At 42.6% G+C, this 22,327-nt stretch overlaps 1 long non-coding RNA gene and 1 other non-coding gene across 2 annotated transcripts; both read left to right on the top strand.

Moving 5' to 3' along the window:
• Positions 1 to 21,276: 21,276 nt before the first annotated feature.
• On the top strand, positions 21,277 to 22,101 carry LOC117707280 (uncharacterized). Its single transcript, XR_004606637.2, has 3 exons — positions 21,277 to 21,544; positions 21,795 to 21,840; positions 22,001 to 22,101. It is a non-coding gene; the product is annotated as an uncharacterized LOC117707280 (long non-coding RNA).
• On the top strand, positions 21,589 to 21,718 carry LOC117707967 (small nucleolar RNA SNORA24). Its single transcript, XR_004606705.1, has one exon. It is a non-coding gene; the product is annotated as a small nucleolar RNA SNORA24 (small nucleolar RNA).
• Positions 22,102 to 22,327: the final 226 nt, after the last annotated feature.

The raw sequence follows: 22,327 nt of genomic DNA, 5'->3' as shown, positions 1-22,327 counted from the left end.
AATAATGAATGAGAAAAAAGAGACGGTACCCAGACCTGCTCACTCCCAAGTACATGTCAGATGCTATGTAGAACAGCAACCCTTTCAAAAGGTTTTGACCACTAGGCATGTCAAAGAGGCAGCTCCAAATTCTGAAGGACACCCACATTTCACACTGTGAGCTCCAGCTGGCTATTATGCTATCCTGAAAGCGACAGAAATCCGGGAGAAAAGAATGGGAGAGGACATGATTCCAAACTAGCTTTGTATAGAATTCCCTTTTTCGTGACTTATAATATGGGGCTTCCTCAGGAAGAAATGAAATGGTTATTTCAATGTTTATAGCTATAATATTCTTGTCATTCACATTGAATGAAAATTATTGGGAACATTTTTTTTCTCTGGGTTTTTTTAAAAAAAAAAAAAACCCTCTATATAATTCTAAAAGTGGCATGATACCTCATATGTGTAACAATAAACTGGTAAGAAAATAGAGATGTCGGGCCTGGTGATTTCAGGTAATGAGAGGGTATTTGTTTTGCTGGGGTGGGGGTGGGGGTGGGAATGGGGCAAGGTCAAGAGTTCAAAGGCACACCATTATGATTTAAAACGGAGAGGTAAGTGAAAAGCTTAGTGGGCAATGAGGAATTTCTGTTCCGGGTTTTGCCTGCTATGGTTTTATTTGTCTTCTAACAGGACAAAGCTGCAGCTTCCAGGACACTCATGGACTCTTTACTCTCTGTAGAATTTCAAGAGGTGTAAACTAATTTGGTTCACAAAAAAAAAAAAAAAAAAAAAAAATCTAGAAAATAATCTCTCCAAAAGAACATAAAATGAGGACGGACAGGAGTTAGACCTGTGCCCTTATCCTCCACAAACTTTCTCTCCAAGACACTAGATTTTCTCACAACACAACCCCTCCCACCCCTGAATTACTCTTACCCCGAGTATAGCATGCTCTTCTTTCCAAATGTGTCACCCTAGGTTATGTCCACTCCAGGACCAGTCAGTGATGGGAAATGAACCCACCCATCAGAATTCCTGGTTTAAAATAACAATACTAGTGGGTTTCAGGAAGAGTATACCTGCAGCCTAGAAGCACTTACTTTTTAAGCAATGACTCATTAATCAAAGAACACTGAACCAGTGATGCCAATTTTTTTTTTTTATTTCAGATTACACTTGGTACCTGAAGTGCCTTCTGTCAATAGTAGCAACACCATAGTTTCCCCCATCGTGTGTGTGTGTGTGTGTGTGTGTGTGTGTGTGTGTGTGTACACAAATGCTTGCATGCCTGCATGCATGCATGTATGTGTGATTCCTCTGGAGAATACTAATGGATATAGTAACAAAAGATACAATTAGAATATGGCAAGGGAATATAGTTTTCATTTTTTAACACTATAATTCTTACTTCTATAAGATACCATTCTAAATAAGTTGTTGACATGTAGCTGGTTCTGATTTTGGTGATTTAACAATCTTTGTGTTTTTTACATTTAGGGGTTAATCAACAGAATCTCACAGGTTTCTTCATGGCACCTCCAAATCATCATGTAGCTAAATCAAGCAGTTAGGAATCTTCGTTGGAGAAACACATACTCTGTGGTTGACAATTCTCAAGAAACTACTTCTGTGTTGGTTTTGATGTTCGGTGTTTTCACTTCCTCTAGACCAAGGCTGGTTCAGGCCTATGCAGCCGGTCCATGAACTTGCCCTTTGGCAGTAAGGACAAAGAAAACTGTGATCAATTTTATATGAAGTTGGCTAAACCAATTTGACTATTGTTTCTGTGTGTGTCTGGAAGGCCTTTCTGGGAGAGAGCGGTCTTCCTCCTCTGGCTGCCTATTGCCAGGCCTTCGCTACCGTACTGGGCTCCCCCTCTGGTGCCCAAATAAACTCTTCCTTCTGTTTGGTTTCTTTTGGTCTTCAATTTTATCACAGCAACAAAGAAGAAACTAATAAAATATATAGTTATAATATGCATTATATTATATTTGTTGCATATATGGTATGTACCAGTTCTATTTCTCTGAAGAGAAATATATATAATATATGCAGTGTAACATTATTTCTATCTCCAGGAAAAAAAAATCTACAGAGTATCTTATAAAGTGTAGCCCAGTGTATCAAGAAAGAAGAAGGAAAAACACTTCTTCCCAGTACAACCACTGGTTCCTTCCATGTATTTTCACCAATTTTTGTACATGAGAATCCTCTATATATTCAGTGTTCCTCATAAATGATAGAGTCAAATTCATGCATTTATTCCTTCATGTAGTAAAGATATGTTTAACTTTTCCTAACTCTCTCTTCCATTCATCCTGCAACTACCCTAATCTTTGAGCTTCTATTATTCCCATGTCTATTGCCAGGAATAACGAAGACACAGATTTGTTAGTCACTTAAATTGAAACTGGCTACATGTCAACCACCCACTTAGGCAGATTTCTTAGAGACGGGAAAACCATGAGCAATATCAATAAACAAGAAGAGCCATTCACATGCAAAATTCCAGTCAAATATCTTGTTTACTATTACGTTAGGATTCTCCAGAGAAATAGCACAGGGGACAGGGGGAGTTCTCACAGAGAAACTGCACCTTTCACTGACTCTCTGCAAGGCCTGTAAATGATGAAAACCTGACTGGTTGTGGAGAAGTTGGAGTGTTGCAGATCTAGAACCCAAGTACAAGTATCCTTGGTTATGTCCAGTCCCCTCATGGGCATTCCTTGTCCACTACTGCGTCTGACCTAACATCCTGTGACCTAACTGGCAAAAACCTTTCAGGATATAGTAACAGAATTCTAGCTTCCACCAATCAAAAGGTTAAGAGTGCCACTGGATAACATTTGGTGCCTACAGCTGAGAGTTCCCCTTTCCCATAACACATACTCAATGTTCTACCAGTGTGTTTGAAAAATGCCTTGACTTCTGACTTTCTTTGTTCCATTACCAGAGTGGAGCATGGAATTTGGAGTCCCCTCAGTCTGTATTCCCAGGCTATGTTCACTCACATGTGGCTTCAGAAGAAACTATCTCTTACCCACTTTTAGCTGAGAGTTGTAGGTTGTTTTTTGTTTTTGTTTTGTCACTTGTATTAATAATACAAAATAGATAGATACATAGAAGTGTACAGAACAGTTTTATTATATATATATATATATATATATATATATATATATATGCTTTTATATTTTATATAAAAAGCTATAGAAGGAAGGGTAAGAAAATGATTCCGTCAGTGAAGCTTCCACCGTGAAAGCATGAGGACCTGAGATCAGCCTCCAACGACAACATAAAAGTGAAGGACAGCAATGTTCTTTGTAACCCTAGTGCTGGAGAGGGCAGAGATAGGAGGATCCATGAAGCTCACCAGCCAGTCAAGCAAAAATGTACTCCAAGTTCAATGGGAGATTTTGTCTCAAAAAAATAACATAGAGAGCTACTGAGAAAAACACCCAATATTTACCCCTGGCCTCCATACACATACACCCATGCATATACACACCTGTATACACCACACACAAGAGCTCTAAAAAATACATATTCATTCTAGCCTCAAGAGGCAGCCGGGCAGTGGTGTATAGCTGAGTCTGGTTGGAAGCATAGCAACCAGAACAGATCAGCTTACAGCCTAAGCAGCCAGGCAGAGGTGATTCAACCTTCTTCCACAAGAATTGGACTTTCTCAGCTTACTGATATTAATGCTAATCTCAGCACTCAGCCAGCCACACCCAGAAACAAAAGCTAACCAGTGATCTGAACATTCTGTGTCTCAAGCAAACTGGTGAATAATATGTGCCATCATATTTTCAAACAGTACTGTTCAAAGGAAGTAAAGCAGATTTTACTAATAAAGGCTCACCGGGGCCTAAAGTCCCTAAGATTGTTGGAAAGAATGTGTTTTCCACATTTTATACCACAGTAGACTAAATTGAGAAGATAGAGGAATTTTCAAGCACACCTGTAGGCCACCGCCCCAACTCGGCTGGTCAAGATGGCGCTGGCTTCCGGTATGATCTACTGGTAAACAAATGCACTGCAAATGCGATCACCCTTGGGCCAACTCAGTTTGGCACCAACCCCTCCCGAGTGAGATATGCTAATGAAGCACTGCAATTCTGACCAATCGAGCACCTCCATGTGCATTCCCTGACCAGGGCTGAGCATATAAGCAGCTCGATCTGGGTGTTCAAGGTTCCTGGGTAAATGATGAATGAAGTGCTTCAATAAAGGTGTTGGGAAGGATCCGGTTGCTCTCGTCTTTCCTTTCTTGGGGGGGGGGGGGGAGCGCAACACACACCAACCTCATGACAGATTTTACATTAAACACTGTCAACATTAAGTTTCTTGGTTATGAGAGAATACCTTAAGTAAAGGAAATGGCCGAAGTCTACATTTCTGCTGCCAAAAGTCTTCTGTAGCCGTGAATTAGTTAAATTGCTTTAGCTTCTCGTGGGTCTTTCATGTGTGCTGCACCTGCCCAAGAGCTCTCTGGATTCATGAATGAAAGACACACACATGCCTGTTTATTTTGACATGCCTTGACTAGCTCAATGGTTGGTCACTTGTAAACCTCCCCACAGCTAGCAAACACTACCCTTCAGTATTCCTGAGTTAACATCTTTTAAAATCTATATTTCATCTCTGCTACCCTAGACCCAATTGGGGCCACTTTCCCAGACTCTTAAATGCCGGCGGGCCTGTAAGCTTCATCTTTCTGCTTCCCTGTCTTGGCGGTTCCGTCTCTCCTCTCTCTCTCTCCTCTGGTCCCTTGCCCATGCAATCTAAAGGTCCTGCCTCTGTCTCCCTGCCCAGCCATTGACTGTACAGCAATTACCAATCAAAGCTAGCTTGGGGTGGAGGGAGAGACCCTCAGGTCTGAAAGCACCGCTTTGAGAGTCAAATGAAGACAAAACGTTAGAACTGATTCCCAACAGTCTTCTGTTCAATCAATAGCTAAAAGAGCAAGCTGACTTTGCTCTAAGTGAAGTTATGCATGGCTTACACAGTTGGACCATAGGAGACCTAGCCTCATCTTCATTTTGGTAACAGCATTCTGACCCTAAAATTTATTTTCTTTTAAGTTTCAACTGTTACTAGAGATTTTAAAAGCAAAAGATTGGCTCCTGTGGTACCCGTAGTCTCAACTCTACTACCCATCCCAATATATCAGTTAAAGGGACTATAGAAATGGTAAGTTGTAGAGATTTCTTCAGTGTGGACATGCTGGCAAACGGGACAGACAAAGGTGCATATCTGTGATATCCAAGTTCATCTTTAGGGTTGCTGACATGAGGATTGGGTTTGAACAGAGAAAGAATTGGAGTGTGAATAAGATGGGGACAAGAGATGTGTCCTGATCAGGTGCAATCACTGATCACTCCCTTTCTTCTGCTTCTGCAGCGGAGTTCTGAGTAGCAACATGCACCAGACATTGAGAACTACAAAGAATTGAGTCCGTGGTATGTATCTTTTTCTACTGATGGACATTAAAAGGCTGAGCAACTCACCATCATTATCCAAAATACCCAAAGTTGGTAACCCAAGCATTGACTGTAAAGGGCAGAGGCTCTTGACAGTTGTAAGAATAGGCTGTGGGAAAGATTTGCCCCAAATTCTCAAACCAAAACATCCTATTTGATAGTGCTGGAGACACAGCTCAGCAGTTAAGAACACTTGCCGTTCTTGCAAAGGACCCACATTCAGGTCCCATCACCCCCATCAGGTAGCTCACTACTGAAGTTGAAGCCTGGACTTCCAACACCTCTGATGTCCACAGGAAGCACCATTCATGTGTATATACACACAGACATACACTTATACATATTCATGGGGATCCACCAAAGTCCTAAGTGAATGTATATTATTGACGAGGACCAATGAATTCCACAGACCTATGGGGATTTGCAAAGTCTTCCTGCAGGTAAGGATCAGGGATGTGCTGAGCCTTCTTCTGGTCCAAATATAAGTGTTTATGACTGATTGTCCAATGTTTGGAAACAAAAATAGCAACTGCAGCTTCTTCTACCCCTGATGACTGAAACCTGAGACTGCTCCCCTACAAGACTCCCCTAGCAAGACTAGCTAACCCCTCCTCATTTTTATGTAAGAAGCTTGGTCCTGTGTCAGTGCATAGATGCTACTATTCCACCAGAGTGAACACAGCCATGTGTGTCTGTGTGTCTGTCTTTTCTTCATTCCCTCATTAGCTCAGTCAGGTTTCCAGGACCAAGGCATACCAGATGTGGTACATATACATATAATTAATAAATAAGCCTCTATTTAAAAAAAAAATAACTGGCTTGACAAACAGCAACTGCACCAGCTAGCCCCAGTTAATGACAACTCTGCAGAGGACCAAGGATGTCCAGGGACTCCATAATCTTTCATCTCCAATCATTATTTTTCCCACAGGATCCCTGGATGCAGCCAAGAGTGAGGAACACACCCTTAAGCTTTCAGGTCGACACCAGAGCTACAAAGTCAGTTTTAATGATGACGATGAAAGGATTTTATGAACTGTGCCCATTACAGGAGATCGGGCAAGCCCCAAGGGCTGGCTTCCAACAGCCACTGGGCAATATCCACCTGATTCGGCTTATATTTGTAATGAATGTTCCATCGCTAGGGAGAGATTTGCTATGCACTCTTTTACTCTGCAGGTAAAAGCACTGCCTGAACAGACCCTTTATCTGCAGCTGTGAACCCTGAAACCAAAAACTGCCGATTCACATACACGAGCCAGGGCACTCCAGGAAGAGTTAAAACACTGTGCTCTCGAAAGTCATTTAGAACAGGGGACACCAACTTTCCCCTAAGCAAAGGAGGGCTTTGGGTGGCTGGAGGCACTTGAGCAAAGCCAAAACATGTTCCACACATTTCTCAAAAAGCAATTTGATTCAGCCATGCCTGTCTCCTTTAAAATGTTCCTATTCTGCCAGGTTTTTTTTTATTTTTAAGGCCTATTTCTAAGGAATATCATTTTGTTCGATACCTACTAGTAAAATTGCCCAGGACAATCTCCCATACAGTGCCAAATCCCTTCCCTCTTTTGAAACAGCAGTCCAGTGAAAACAGTTCACTGTCCTTAATACAGGAGGCTTTTGCATTCCCCCTGACGGCCAGTCACAATTACTTTTTGCCTTCAAATAAGCAGACCCTAAATCAGAAAGCACTCTTCAACACTGCAGGGTATGTTTCTTCATGGATTCAAAGACTCCCCTGTGGTCTTTGAAGACATATTGGCTGCACACTTGAAAATGTTCCAGTTAAATCAGGGAACACTACTGTAGTCCATAGGTAACAATGATTTCCAGTCTGACTTACAGGTTTTGCCTAGCAAACACTATTGAATCCCTTAGTCAAACTGTTAGAAGAATTTGGGAATAAGATGTTCTGTTAGTTACGTTTCTCCTTGCTGTAACAAAATTCCTGACAAAACGAACTTAAGGAATAAAGGATTTATTTGGACTCGTGGTATATAGCCCCGTGAGCTGGGGAAAGTTAGGCAGCAAGAGCATGAGGAAGCTGGCCACTGCGGCCGAATTTTCCCCTAATTAATTGATTGGATAATAAAGATGACAAGAAGCCAATCGCTGGGCGGGGAGGCGGGTCTTCCGGGTCCAAGAGAGGAAGAGAGATGCAGGAGGAGGGAATGTGCCTTTTGGGTAGCCGGGCAGTAGCTAAAGCAGGCGAAGTGTAGAATGGGGATTCCGCCACCGGAAGATTTCTAACATAGAATAGTTGATTGTTTAGGATGATAGATTCCCACGCCCAGCGGTTGTGTCATCTGTTGATTCTAAACTAAGATTGTCTGGTGTTTCCCATTCTAGGTGACTCGGGTGGGCCAGAGGGAAAGAATTTAGCCAGGCCGGAATTGGGCCAGGCAGAAGGGGGAGAGAGCAGCTTGGCAGCAGGGGACAAGAGAGCTGTCTCTGAGCTCTGGAGAGGCAAAGCTGGTGTTTGTGGGAGAGGTGTTGACAAGGAGAAACACAGGGTCTCGGGCTGTGTACTGGGCTGGGAACAGACCAAGACCACCAGTGCCTAGCCGGCAATAGCGTGGATTGTTTTCTTTTGTTTTGTTTTAATAATTACACGCTACAGGCCTCGTGGTACATACAGGCAGGAAGCAGAAAAATGAAAGCTCCGCTTTCTGGTCAGTCTGAGATCCAGGCCCTTGGAATGGTGGCACCTACATCAAAAGACAAATCTCCCTCCTCAGTTAAACTAGCCTAGAAACACCCTCCTAGCCGGGCAGTGGTGGCACATGCCTTTAATCCCAGCACTTGGGAGGCAGAGGCAGGCGGATTTCTGAGTTCGAGGCCAGCCTGGTCTACAGAGTGAGTTCCAGGACAGCCAGGGCTACACAGACAGGAAACCCTGTCTCAAAAAACAAAAACAAAAAAGAAAGAAACTCCCTCATAAGCATATCCAGGAGTTTGTCTCTGGAGTCGATTAAGAACCTGTGAAGTTGGCAATCAGCATTGACTATCATGGCGCCCTGCTCTAAATTGCAAGTCTTCAAAGAACAAGTCATTTACTGAGGTTTCCAACAATTACCAGTGCCCAGCGGTGACTGGAAAATGACTCTTGCCAGTGTTAAGATTCTAGGGCCTAAGGAATGGTGAGGGTTCCTGGGGATGGCATGTGGGGATGGCATGTGACTGTAGCATAAAGGGATGTCCAGGGACACCTAGCAAAACCTTGATGTGAGCCTTTATTGAGGCAGAGCTTGAGCTCAGAATGTCAAGCTGCTTTGAGAATGCTTCTGACAGATGCCCCTATTTGTGAACTGCTTGATTTAACAAAAGTGCTCAATATGATGATCAGGAATTGAACTAGGGGTTCTTTTTAATTTTTAATGTTATTTAATCATTTTTTACACTCCAGACTTTATCCCCCTTCTGGTCCACCCTCGGACTGTTCTACATCCCATACCTCCTCCCCTCCACCCCACCCCCCACCCCTGGTCTCCACTAGAATGTCCCCACCCCATCCCCAATCCTCCACCCCACCAGACCTTCCCACTCCCTGGGGCCTGGACTGGAGGTTCTTATTCAGTTGCCATATTAAGATGTACACCCTTTAAGTAAAATAACTCATAATAAAGTTATCAAAATAAAGTGTAAGACCAAACAAGCATGTCTGCCTTTCCAGCAACGGTATTTACATTTCTTAAAATCACAAGAGTCTCCCTGTTTCCCTCTATAAATGAAAAAGGGGGCTTGAAAAATGAAAGATAACTTTCCAAGGCTCAAAGTAGCAAAGTTAAGCATGTAAGCTCTAATTTATCACAGAGTCAACATTTTTCTGCCTTTACACCCAGCATCCATGAGGACTGTGGGCTGTGAGCCACACGCGAGTCCCACTTTTAACTCAATGACTCGGCCTAGTCCCCTATAGAATGAAGACAAAAATTCTGCAAATCTCATACTATTTTTTTAAAGATCCATATTACATGTATGTATGTGTCTGTGTATGTGTGAGTATGCATACTTGTGTGTTCAGAAAACCCTCTCTAGGGCATTGCATCCCTCTGAGGCAGTTATGGGCATTTGAAGGATGCTTGGTTGTTATTTGAGTATTGGGATTTGAACTCTTGTCCTCATGATTGAACCCAAGCATTCTCTTAACAGCTGAGTCATCTCCCCATCCTCTTATGAATCTTATAAGGAGCACTCGAGTCCTCAGCAGGAGTTAGCTGCAATCTATCGTTACATCCATGAGACACAGTAAGCAACCTCACGGGCAGGTCCTTTCCATCTCTTTCAATCTGCTTTCTTATATAGACAGCTCTGTTTTGTTTAGTACCTAAAAAGAATTGTGTATTTTTTTAAAAAATTCTTACTCATTTTTATCAAATTTAAGATCTGAATTTTCAGGAGCCTTCTGATTTCTATTTTTTTACTACTTGATCACATTAAACTCACATACAGATAAGAGAGAGTTTTAAACTAGAGAAATACAAAAACACATGCATTGTCTCCAACGCTAGTTCTAATTCTACTTGGTTTTCTGTAAATTTTCTAAGACAAGAGCTTACTAAAACGCATATAATTGAAGACCACCCAAAGTCTTTCTCTTATGTTAGTAAAGAAGAATATTAAGATTCTCTAGGGACTGGAGATGTAGCTCGGACAGTAGAATGCTTGCCTAGCATGTATGAAGCCTTTTGTTTGACGCCCAGCATGACACAGACAGCAGGAAGACACATGGTTGTTAGTGTCTGTTATTTCAGTACTTGAGAAATAGAGGAGAAAAAACAGATGTTCAACCATTCAAGTCAACCTCAGTTACTTGGCAAATTCTCGATACCCTGGGATACAGGAGACCACATCTTATGAGACGATAGATAGATAGATAGATAGATAGATAGATAGATAGATAGATAGATAGATTCAAGGAACACAATTAGTAAAAAATCATTATAATCCTTGGTTTCTGACCAAAAAGAAAGGAAATGAAATCTAATTTTCTAATTCAAAACAGTGATCATCTGTTCTAATTATAAATATTGTATAATAGGAATCAGGGCCAAGGTTGGTCATTTCTGTGAAATTACTTTCATTATAAAATCAGGGGCTACGGGAGGCATTCCCCTAGTGGAAAATTTTGGTAGAGATACAGTAAAGATTTGGGCAAAGTTGAGCACTGTCAGTTGTGCTATAAAGTAAGGTCCTACTTTCCTTACGCATGCCCTATGGAGACTTTTGTCATTTCTCATCCTGGGTTTTGCATTTGAACAAGCAGCACTGAACTGAACATGCAACATACAAACAGCACTGGCATGGTAAGGTGAATAGGGTGCCTCTTCGCCCTCTGGTGGACCAGGCAGAAACATCACTTCAGTAGTTGTGCGTTTAGATATGCTTCACATTAATGATGAATTAACAATGCTTCAGACAGCATTAATCAGATGGATTAAAACTGCCGATTGTCCACTTAACATGTGTGATGGCTATTCTTGGTTATCAATCTGACTACATCTGGAATTAACTAAAATCCTGGCTGCACACATGTGTGAAGAATTTTTTCTTAATTAAATTGTTTGAAGTGGGAAGACACACTTCTAGTCCAGATCTTTGAGGCAGCAAGATATGGCTTCAATCCAGATCCTTTGAGGTGGGAAGATCCACCTTTAATGTGGGGCCACGCCTTCTGCTGACAGTTTATAAAAAGGACATAAAGGAAGCTTGCTCTCTCTTTCTCTGCCTGCTCTCACTCTCCCTAATAAATTCTCCCTTCCGCCAGCAGTAGAGCCTACTTTGGGTTCTGGCATATACTGCAGACCAGCTGACACACCCAAACTCATGTGCCGAACAACTACTGGATTCATTGGTAGACAGCCATTGATGGACTAGCTGGACCACAGCCTGTAAACCATTCTAATACATAGAGCTTAGGAGTGCTTGCTGCTCTTTCAGGGGACCTGAGTTTGGTTCCCCAACCTTCTCAGGCAGTTCACAGCTACCTGTAACTCTGCCTCCAGTGAATCTGAAGCTCCCTTCTGACCTCTACACTCATATACACAAACCCACATGCAAACACACACATATACATAATTAAAAATAAAATAAAATCTTACAAAAGAAAGGCTTGTTGTGTTTTAGTTTTATTTGTAGGCTATGCTGTTCAGTTGTTGCTTTATAATAAAATCAAATTTTTCAAAACTCATCGTTTTCTAAACTCATTATTATATAAAACAAAGTCCACGGGCAGGTTGGCAAAGCCATTAGGAATGCTGGTACTTTCATGTCATTATTCACAATAAATTACATCAATAAATTCATGCACGATAATAAATCAATGTATTTCATTCAAATTTTCTAGGGTTTTACCCATGACTAAATAATTGGATAACAGCGCCACCTAGTGGCTATCTAAAATTGACACGTAATTATCAGTTCATCTCACCGTTTTGCATAGCTATGATTCTTAAGGACAAGGCTCAATGTATTTGGGGAATGGGCTAATGTCTCAGGAAACATCTATAATGTATATTGTGATGAGCAAAGACAAGCAGCAGAGTTTTAACAAGTGACAACTAAATTCCCAAATGATTTTATGAAAGCATTAAGTAGTTTACAAATGTCAAAAGACAGACATTCCAAAAAACAAGATCTTCCATTTAATATGCCATGTTAAAGGTTACCTTGATAATATTTTTGCATACATGAATGTAGCAAAATAAGAAAAAAATTAAAGCCTCACAAGTCATGTGGAAATGGTAGAGAAGAAAACAACGAGCTTCTGAGATGTTAAATGTTTAACAGCAGACATGCATGCCCCAGATAAGTAGACAAAATTATACAAGCAAGTTCATTCTTAAAGTGGTGCAGCTAATTTCTTCTCAGATCACCTGGGCAAGTCTAGTTATCGTGGAGAGACCGTATCTCCTGCAGTTGATGTTGTTGATATCATAATGAAGATGGTAGTTGTTTCCTGTTCCCAAATGCTTACCCAGGAACTCCAGATCCCACATTCTTCTAATGCACTGTCACCTCCAGTTTGGTTGATGCTCTCATCTCTTTCCATTCCTTCCTGGCTGCCTTAAATTCTGTAAGAAATCCATATGGCGCTTCCCTCACAGCAATCCCTCCTCTTGCTCACCGTCTTCCTGGCTCCACCCACCGGCTGCACACTTGAATCTATGCAGCTGGACACATTGTGGAGAAAATACACAATCAGACTAGACTTGGATTTAAGTTTGTTTCAAGAATCCAAATAAACTCCCACTAAATCCAAGAATCCCTGCTACATTTATATGAGTACACTGTAGCTGTCTTCAGACACACCAGAAGAGGGCATCAGTTCCCTTTACAGATGGTTGTGAGCCACCATGTGGTTGCTGGGAATTGAACTCAGGACCTCTGGAAGAGCAGTCAGTGCTCTTAATCTCAGTCATCTTCCTAGGGCCACCCGCCCCCCCCCACTACATTTCTATGTCTATTGACACTGTCTTCTAATTATACTCTGTCCTTTCCCTTCAAATCTCCGAGCCTCCTTTATCCTAACTGGAAGTTGATGGCATTCCTTTGTATTTCCCCAGGAGAAAATCAACTGATCGGAGAATACATTCAGAAGTTTGCACCATCACTTCTAACAGCCAACCACCACCTGTTCCCACCTATGTTTCTGGAGAGTTCTCAGCTGTTACCTTAGACCAGCGCTCCCCAACCTTCCTAATGCTGCAGCCCTTTAATACAGTTCCTCATGTTGTGGTGACCCCCAAAACTAAAATTACTTTTGTTGCTGCTTCATAACTGTAATTCTCCTACTGTTATGAATCATGAATAGTGTAAATATCTGATATACAGGATTTCTGATGTGCCACCCTTATCAGGACGCACAGGTAGACAACCACTGCCTCAGGCTAACCCCAGCCTTTGTGCACTAGCTCCAGCTCATCCACCCTTTCCAGCACCGGCAGTTTTCCATCTCCACCACAGCCCCCAGGGACCCAGCCTCAGCTGCTCTCAGACTGCACTCGCTTGATCTCCAGGTAGAGCTCCGTTTCTCTTCTACTCCACAGCATCCCTTTTCAGGTTTTCCCAAACCATTGTCCCTACAACAGTTCTTTAAAAGACCCCAAATAGCCTGTGTAAGGCTAACTCAAATGCTCACGTTGTGTATGCTATTAACAGTGGATTGTCCTCCTCTTTGAAAACTTTTCTGTTTCAGAATTCAACGTTTCACTGGCTTTTCTCCTCACCCAAGTCTAGTCTCGATCCCCTCTTACAGTCCCTCCCTGTAAGCTGTCTTTAGACTACGGTGAGGCCTGCTCAGTACCTAACCCACTCTCTGCATTTCCTTATTGGTTGCTTCATCCCAGACCTCTCCCCAGATCTTTAGGCACATCTGGATCTGTAGCAGCTGCACTGAGTTAAGATCGCCTTTCCTCTGCAGCTCCCGGCACTGTCTGTTGCTGTCTCTGTTTATAATAGTCCTTCCAACTGGCTGTAAATGGAAGTCTTGATCGTTGATGACACTGCGCACTTTCCCATGCACTTATTAACCTTTGTACTGATGTTAAGAAATGTCTACCCAGGGTAGGAGTTGTCTGCAGAACCGAGATTTACTGAAATCATGTAAAAAGCAAGACTTTCTAAACAGGAAGTGTGTGTGTGTGTGTGTGTGTGTGTGTGTGTGTGTGTGTGTGTGTTACAGACTGAGAACTCCCAGCTTCTGCACATTAAATTAACAATAATTTCCTCTGCAGCAGAATCCCATTATAAGATCACAATGATGGAATGCTTAGGTTCAATCTTAATTTCAGTGGTGTTCATTCATATGAAATCAAGCTTCAGGCTATTTTCTGACTATGGTCTCTCCCGTGGAAGTCAGCCTTCATTTAAGAGATGGATAACCGAATACTAATTATGGTTTTCTGAGTATTACCAGTCTCCCCCACTAAAACCAAAAGGGGGAAATCTCACACGTCATGGAAGGAGCAAAGCTGAGGAATGGGTATTCTACAGCGAAGCCTTCAGTCCATCCCAGCGCGGAACAGCAATACGCCCAGCGCACTTGCTCAGTGCGGAACAGCAATACGCCCGGCGCACTTGCTCAGCGCAAGGGTTCCTCCTTTACCCTCCATAAATGGGAAAAAAATTAAAAAATCATTACAAGCAATTTCCACTTCTTCTACTCCCACATTCTCTCAAGTGGATTCTAAGACTCCAAGCCTTGGCATGATGGTGATAAAATTCACCAGATTTAAATTCAAATCTTCACTGATTAGAAGTGTCATCTGTCTCAAATTCAGAGTAGAGTAGAGACGGGCAGTCACTAAAGTAGCACTTGCCTTAAAAGTAGCACTTATATGATCGGCCGTAAAATGATGACTGCTTTTGTGTTAAACTTCAATTCTGAAGTTTCAGACTTGAGGGGAAAAAATGCAAAAATGACAGAGTGTGATTCTCTCTGATTGTTAACCTAAAGGAATTAGATAAGCATGATTTTATCTGGTTTTTTTTCCCCTCGTGGTCAGAATATGGAGTGGACTCTGAGGAACAGGACCAGAGAGAGAGAAATGTCTTATTTTCACCCTACTGCATCAGAGTGCTCACCATGATCATTACCTGTCATTCATACTTTGATTTTTATTTTAACATGATGCTTATCACTCACATTTTTATTACCCAGAACAGGCAGTGTCTATTACTTTCCAACACCATTAATTTATACATTCTCCTCTGTGCTGCTTATTATGTCAACTTGAAACAAACTAGGGCATCTAAGCAGAGGGAACCTTGTTTGAGATAACGCCTCCATTGCTTTGGCCTGTCGTCTTGGCTGTGGGGCATTTTCTTGATTATCCATGGATATGGGAGGGTCCAGAACTGTGTGAGCAGTGCCATGCCTGGGCAGGCTAGCCCTTGATTGTATAAAGAGGCAGGCTGAGTAAGCCAAGAGCAAGGCAAGAAGCAGCACTCCTCCAAGGTCTCTGCTTCAGTTCCTGCTTGGAGTTCTGCCTTAGCTTTCCTCAATGATGAACTATGATGTGGAAATGGAAGCCAAAGTCTCCCTCTCCAAGATGCATTTGATGATGATGTATCACAGCAAGAGAAACCAGACTAGAATCTCCTCCTCTCTTTACCTTGCACCTTCATGAAATCAAGTCATGAAACACAACTCAAGATGAAGTAGGTGCTGCAATTCAGGAGAGGAATTAAAGTCCACCTTCTGGAGAAAATTACTTTTGCTGTTGTTTGTTTGTTTGTTTGTTTGTTTGTTTTTTCCTTGTGGTGCTGGAGATTGTTCACAGGCCTTGTGATTACCAGACAAACACTGCGTCACTAAGATACATTTCCAGCCCCCTATCCCAAATGAGATAAGAGTCTCATGTACCCTAAATTGTCCATAAACTTAATAGGTAGCCAAACAAGCAAGACTCTAACCTGAAAGCCACTATTGCTGGGGTTACAGGCATGTGCACCATGCCCACTGTATGCCTTGCTGGGGGCTGGTCCCAGGGGTCTGTGCTGCTAGGTAAGCACTCACAAATGAAGTAACATCCCAAATTCTGAGAGCAAATCTTTTTCAGTATCAGAAATAGGCACTGTGCACTTGAAAGCATTTTGTTTGCCATGACCCCAAGTGTTCACTGAAGTCTTTCCGCCAGGCACTTCACCATGAGAAAATGGAAAATGCAAATACTAGTATATGTCAAAGCATCAAATCCACTTGTAGAGATCAAAGTTTTCATAACAATACTTGACCAAACTAATAGAAGAGAAGTTGGGGAAGATCCTCGAATACCTAGGCACAGGGGAAAAGTTCCTGAACAGAACACCAATGGCTTATGCTCTAAGATCAAGAATTGACAAATGGGACCTCATCAAATGGCAAAGGACACTGTCAACAAGACAAAACGGCAACCAACAGATTGGGAAAAGATCATTACCAATCCTACATCTGATAGAGGGCTAATATCCAATATATATAAAGAACTCAAGAAATTAGACACCAAACAACAAAATAACCCCATTAAAAAATGGGGTACAGAGCTAAACAAAGAATTCTCAACTGAGGAAACACGAATGGCTGAGAAGCACCTTAAGAAATGCTCAACATCCTTAGTCATCAGGGAAATGCAAATCAAAACAACACTGAGATACCACCTGACACCAGTCAGAATGGCTAAGATCAAAAATTCAGGTGATAGTAGATGCTGGCGAGGATGTGAAGAAAGAGGAACACTCCTTCATTGTTGGTGGGGTTGCAAGCTGGTACAACCACTCTGGAAGTCAGTCTGGTGGTTCCTCAGAAAATTGGACATAGCACTACCTGAGGACCCAGCTATACCACTCCTGGGCATATACCATGAAAAGGCCCCAACAAATAACAAAGACATATGCACCACTATGTTCATAGCAGCCTTATTTATAATAGCCAGAAGCTGGAAAGAACCCAGATGCCCTTCAACAGAGGAATGGATACAAAAAAATGTGGTACCTTTACACAATGGAATATTACTCAGCTATTAAAAATAATGAATTCGAGAAATTCTTAGGTAAATGGATGGAACTAGAAAATACCATCCTTGCCGGGCAGTGGTGGCGCATGCCTTTAATCCCAGCACTTGGGAGGCAGAGGCAGGTGGATTTCTGAGTTCGAGGCCAGCCTGGTCTACAGAGTGAGTTCCAGGACAGCCAAGGCTATACAGAGAAACTCTGTCTCGGAAAAAAAAAATCATCCTGAGTAAGGTAACCCAATCACAAAAGAACATACATGGTATTTACTCACTGATAAGCGGAGATTAGCCCAAAAGTTTGAAACAACAAATATTCAACTAACAGACCACATGAAGCTCATGAAGAAGGAAGAACAAGTGTGGATGCCTAGGTCTTTCTTAGAAGGAGTAACTAAACACCCAAGGGAGCAAATATGGAGACAAAGTGTGGGACAGAATCTGAAGGAAAGGTTGTATGGAGACCATTACCCCTGGGTATTCATTCTATGCGCAGTCACCAAAAATAGACACTGATATGGATGACAGGAAGGGAAAGCTGACAGCAGCCTGATAAGGCTATCTCCTTAGAGGTCCCCCAGAGTCTGACATACCCAGAGGCAGATACTCACAACTAACCATTAATCTGATCAAAGGTTCCCAATGGAGAAGTTAGAGAGTAAACTGAAGGAACCTTAAGGGCTGGTGGCCCCATGAGGAGAGCAACAATACCAACCAGCCAGAGCTCCCCAGGGTCTAAACCACCAGCCTAGGAGCACATATGGAGGGACACTTGACTCCTGCTGTATATGTAGGGAAGAATGGCCTTGTTGGGCATAGGTGGGAGAGGAGATCTTTGGTCCCATGAAGGATGAACACTGGGGGGGAAGGTGGGAATTTGAGGGTGGGGAGGGGGGAGTGGGGGGTAGGTGGGTGCACACCCTCATAGAAGCAGGAGGGGGGATGGGATTAGGGGTTTCCTGGGTGGTGGGGGGAATGGGGTAAGGGGATAAGATTTGAAATGTAAATATTATATCCAATAAAACAGGGGAAAAAAGAAAAGCGGTTAGAACCAACATCCTTAATAAAATGTCAGCCCTCTTAAAAAAAATTATCTTGATACTAAAATTTGTTTTGAGAATTGTATATTGCAGAATGATCAGCCTTGGTGTAGCTACTCATCAAGCAAGCTGGGCAGACCTGCTCAAACCTCTGAGGTCCTAGAATTCCATCTGGAGGCAGTGAAGACACAGCATCAGGGGCTTATCAATTTACTCTTCCCCCCACTCCTCTTCTAATATCCCAACGCCCATAATCAGCTTGAAGAAGCTAATGAAGAGTCAGCGCCCCTATTCCCTGGGCTTGGGGACTAAGGTGGTAAATGTTGGGCTGTCTTTCTAGGGAAAAGTAGTGGTTTTATGGGAATAGAGAGGATTAGCTAGGATTTATTGCATAGCCATAACCTATTGGTAGAAATCTGTACAATTATTATCAAGATGAAGATATAATTTAAATGGCACCAATTTACTTTGATTACAAATTTTAAGGTTTTCATTGGTACAAGCTTCTTATTGATATAAAAGTAAGATGAATATTGTTACTCTCATAGGCATTGTACCAGTATAACACATTTAGGAATATAAGGCTTGGACCTAGTACTTCTTTAACTTTTTTAACAGATTTGAGATGGTTTGCCTTTGAGTTAAGGGCCTATAGCAAATTCATGGCTTGGAGTGTATTGTTAGGGTGTTTTCTATGTTTTATTTAGAAATAGCTGAGTGGAGTTAACAGACAACAGTCCAGATTACCTTACATGGATAGTTGGTTTTCAAAACGTCAGAAGTCCACAGAATTGACCTGACAAACATTTCAGTATTAATGTTCATTTTGATTAGAGACCTGTCTGCTCCTGACAGCTTCCTGTATTGAATTCTAAGAAGAATTTGAGCATCTTTGGAGTTACTCCAGTTGTGGTGAGACAGCCACTAAACAAGAATTGCCTCTTTCCTTCTACAGACAAATTACTGTCCAGAAAAGGACACACTTGCAGAATAGTTGACTGATTATATCTGCCTAGACAGAGTAATCAGCCCTTAATAATTCTGCAGCACTAAGGTCTGTCAGATGATCCTGCGCCAGAAGGAAGAGGAACAGATGCTCCAACGTTTTGTAGTAGAGGGAGTGTCTAGGTGTTCAGAGGTCTCTATAAATTGGCTAAGGTTTAGAAGCTATGCTTTGTGCTTCCCACAATTATAGTTAACTCAGTCATTCTGGATCTCTGATGGGATTGAAAATTTATAGCCTCATAGCCAATCCTGGCTATTTACCTTGAGAGAAAAGATTTGAGTGGATGGTCTTCAGCTGACATTCATTCTAAAGCCAAGGTAAAAGCCAGGTTCAGAACTAAGTGTTTTAGTTAGGATAGATGACAGAGGTTCTGGTTAGTCAACAAAATGATGGACTGGGTATTAGGACTATCTTGTACCTCAGTGGTACAAATTGGCATAATTATGCTCTAATTGTATTTTGGGAGAAAAGTTTCATTTTAACAGGAAGGGTGATATGTAGGAGAAGCTAAGGTGGGAGGAGTACTGAGAGGAAGAGAAGGAGTAAGGAGAGGAGTAGAAGGAGAGGAGAAGCTAGGTGAAAGAGAGAAAGAGGGGGGAGACAGGGAGGCAGATATTCATATATCTCCACCAGTCAAAGATAGTTGATATATCTAGGTTGGGTAGTGGTTTACACCTCTGATTGAGTATTACCAAACTTATAAAGCTTTTGATTAACATTTTTTAAAAAAATGTATAAATGCAAAAAGGGAAAGGGGGCATGGGATAGGGGTTTTCTGTGGGGGGGGAATGGGGAAAGGGGATGGCATCTGAAGTGTAAATAAAATATCCAATAAAAAATGAAAAAAACCACCGTGAAAAAGTTTAAAAAACAAACAAACAAACAAAAAACAATACTTGACCAAAACACTAAAAGCAGAAAAACAACTTCCACAGATAACAGACGTGGGGGAGAGGAGGGTAACAAGGGAGGAGGGGAGGAAGAACCCGAACAGAAAAAGTGGCAAAAGGCAGGTTTTAAAAGTTCTGTTTCAGATAAAACAAAAGTTTAGTCAAAAGACAGGAACATACAAGGACATAAACTATCACTATTCCATTACAGCTACCTAGTCCAATGGTTAATGTCTGTTTCATTAAATATTTTCAGTAAGACATGGTGTGCTCCCAAAATTTACGTTGAAGTTTTAACCCCTACTCTCTGAACATGGCAGTATTTGGAATGAGGTTAGTAGACCCTTAATAAAACCTGAGGTGCAGACAGGCATAAAAGAGAAACTCAGAAAAGATGCAGGCTGCCATCTACTGGCCAGAGAAGGAAGACTCTTAATCTCGGACTTCCCAGCTCAGGAGGACTAACAGAGACTGTTCCTTAGGACACCCTCAGAAGAGCATCTAGAATCTAAATGACGTGTGTTTGGACAAAGCGCCGCGTTTTAAGCCCTGTTATTCATAGTTCTTTCGATTCATTAATGATATTTTAAGTAAAATGAGATATTCGGCGAGCGTGCTGAGCTTTACCAACACCTCTAGGTCCTTCAAATGCAAATGCTGTCTCCAGTAAATGGGTTCAGTCCATGATGCTCTAACTGCACCCTTCCAAGCCTGTAGCGATCTCGTGGGCAAACACAACCCGTCTCCCTCGCAACTTTCTAACATTCTCCACGACGGCAACTGCCGCCTCAGTGCTCCATCATAAAGGCTTCCCCGGGACCTTCTATTCTGTCTCATAGCGAGCTGCACCCGGGAGCGAGACATGCATTCGTCCTTCCGGAAAAGACGAGAGCCGGGAGGGTCTGCGCGTCACAGACGCTCGCTCTGCCCAGTCGTCTGGTTCTCTGGGTTCGAGAAACCTTTCGGAGCGCTGTGTCAGGCAAAAATAAGTGAGATCAGATCAAAAGGGCAAACTGAGGGGCGCAAGCGGAATCATCAACCCCGATGAGGGCAGAGCTCTCGGAACCAGACAAAAGGCGGGCGCGATAGGAAGTGATGCGAGGGGAGGCTGCAACGAAGGGACATTATTCGACTTTGGGTGCCGGAAAAGAAAGTAGCCAAGAAGAGCAAATCTGCGAACTACCGTAGCAACAGCAACGAGACTTCAGACAACGCGAGAATTGAGGTTTGAGTTCGGCTTTTCTCCGCCCACCTCCCAAGCCCACCCATTCCTGTGACGCACTCATCGAATCCGGGCCGCCTGCACCAATCAAAGTGATTAGGCGCGGGACAGGTCCCGGAAAGGGAGCGCAAGCCCCGCCCTTCGCGCACAGGCTCTTGGGAGAGTGTCGCCCAGCCTATAAAAGCGTGCGCGCACTGTTCAGAAGTCTCTTCGGCTGCGGTCCGGTTGTAAGCTTGTAGGGGAATAGTTTTGTGGGCACTATTTTTGAATGGCCAAGATGCGGGAGACACAAGGCCATTATGGTGCTGGCCGCAAGCCGTCTACTCTGCAAGAGTGTGGTGAAGGCTAGCACGCCGGCCACCATCATGTAAAGCCCATACGGTGTTAGACGACGCCACCACCCCTAGTTCGCCACCGCTGGGTCAGATGGTGAGTAACACCTTTGGGTTCAGCTGGATTTCTGGGTTGTGAAACTCCATGTATCTTTGGGACCTGCCGCCTGTGGCAGTCTCCCTTCCTAGCCATGGAAGAGCATGTTCTTGTTATTGGCAAAGCTGTCACCATTTCATTGGTACCAGATTCTGACTTGAGCAAGTAACATTCAAAGACTGTTAAAAGAGTATGCACGACGTTAGAAAAATGGAATTAGTTTTCTAAACTAGTGTTGAAATGTTCCTAGGTGACACCTGAACTCGTTGCTGTTGAGGAGTGGAACACGTGTTAAGGTGAGACTAATTTTATGAATGCCTCGCGTGGTCTTGGGCAGTGAGTAGGCCTTTACTGTTGGGTGCAGTTTGCACTTGTACTGACATTATGTAACACAAGTGAACAGCCCGACATAAAGTCACAGATACTCAGTAATGGTTTTTTTTTCCCTCCCTGCAGGTACTGTAATAGTCGAGATCCGGTCACCTTACAGGGGGTCTTCTAATCTAAGTTTTGACAATGAGTATTTTGTATCAAATAAAGGATTGTTTTGTGTGTAATGATACCGTGTCCTATTTCTGGAGGTTGTGTGAATGGGGATTATGATACAGGAGACAATTTGCACAGGAAATAACTGGGTTAATAATAGCTCATATTAGTTTGGAATTGAGTGATTATGCAAGCAACCAACAAATGGGTCCCCTTACAGAAAAGTGTCTGTTGCTGCTGCTTTGTAAGCGTGTGGGAGTCGACTTAGTGTGTTGTGACAACAGGTGCCAGAGGATT

Source organism: Arvicanthis niloticus, chromosome 4 (genome assembly GCF_011762505.2).
Source record: "Arvicanthis niloticus isolate mArvNil1 chromosome 4, mArvNil1.pat.X, whole genome shotgun sequence".
Classification (NCBI taxonomy): Eukaryota; Metazoa; Chordata; class Mammalia; order Rodentia; family Muridae; genus Arvicanthis; species Arvicanthis niloticus.
Note: the sequence above shows the minus strand (reverse complement) of the source record. Positions and strands in the feature narration are given on the sequence as shown.